Source organism: Elephantulus edwardii, unplaced genomic scaffold, assembly GCF_000299155.1.
Source record: "Elephantulus edwardii isolate Elephantulus edwardi_28Jun2011 unplaced genomic scaffold, EleEdw1.0 scaffold00198, whole genome shotgun sequence".
Classification (NCBI taxonomy): domain Eukaryota; kingdom Metazoa; phylum Chordata; class Mammalia; order Macroscelidea; family Macroscelididae; genus Elephantulus; species Elephantulus edwardii.
The window spans coordinates 5896179-5897638 of NW_006399948.1; the positions used below are offsets into that span (position 1 = coordinate 5896179).

Consider the following 1460-nt stretch of genomic DNA (forward strand, 5'->3'; position numbering starts at 1 on the left):
GTGTGTGTGTGTGTAAGATGTTAATCATAGGGTTATACAATTCAATCGGTGGGTAGGGTGAAGGAAATTGGAAGGATCTTTTATGAAAAACAATGTATTTGAACTTTGTAAATAAATTAGTAAAACAATAAAAATTTTTAAAAACCCATAATGCACAGGAATGATTGTATTAAACACAATATGAATGAATACTAGTGTGAAAGGCATTGTATACAAACTTTATAAGAAAACCAATATAAAATAAAGTTTAAAAGGTATTTGCAATGAATAAATCATTCATTATATAAAATTCTGTAATTCCAACTACAGCTCAATTCCTGTCACCAAGTCCATGTTTTTTGACCACTACTCCTTCTTCTTCCCAACTTTTATATTCCAGTCACTCATTACTATTAATGCATTTGGTTGCATGTTTGATCAATTTATGACTGCATAATTTGATAGAAGTTATATATTTCTCTTCTTTGGGTCTGGATGTTGGTTTGTTATATTTGCGTTGTAGTGATATTAACAGTTATTCCTTGTGTACATGACATTGTATTTCAATATGGCTCTAAAAATAGTCTTTTTTAACTATGAATGTAATTTTATTTTCCCTCAACTTTTCATCTCCATCGTAGTTGATAATGTAATTGTCTGAATCACAATATCCCACGCCAATTCATCTCAGCTCACCAGTGCTGAGAAGTATGACCAATGTATGTCAGTATTTATGTGTTCCATTTATTCTTTAACAATGTCCAATTTTCCTGCATTCATACTTTTACATTCCACATTCCAATCACTAGTGTCTACTTACAACTTTTCCTTCTCCCTTTCATTTTCCAATACAAGGGGTCAGCCTCTGGTGTGCTATCTACTTGTCTAATCTAAGTGTGCTATATTCTATATAGGATTTGTGAAGGTGTGCTATTTATAAAGTGAATAATTAATCCTTTTCTCTAATCAGTCTTAATTTGGATGCCCATCTTTAAAACAATATACGGCCAACAAGAATTTTACCCTAAAAGATGAAAGACAATAATAAATAATAGATTAGGTGTTAGTCCCCGTACTCCCTGCAACATGAATCTCTTGTCTTGTCTCCATGACCTGCTCTGCCAGCATCCCCTTTCCCTCTCTACCTAGCCCAGCCAGCATCTCCTTCTCTCTCCCCACGGCCAACCCTTGATATGATAGATCAGGCCTCAAGGCACTTCTATGATTACTCATGCTGTTGCTGGTTTCTTTTTTTTTTAGACTTGAATGTGTGTTCTAAATTTATTCAGAATACAAAGCTTCCCTGATTGCTTTGTTGTAAAAATGGAGGGTAGGTTGATACAGTAGTTACACTTCCATTTTCATTCTTGATGAAATAATAGGAGTTGAACATGATTCATATCATTCTACAACTAAAAGGTTGCTTAGATTCATAAGTTATTTTTTTAAAATTTAGGTTGTTTATTTTTCATTTCAATGAA

General features: G+C 33.0%; 1 pseudogene; it reads left to right on the forward strand.

The window, feature by feature from the left end:
- The window catches only part of LOC102865866, a 6970-nt pseudogene that overhangs the window by 921 nt on the left and 4589 nt on the right, over nucleotides 1-1460 (forward strand).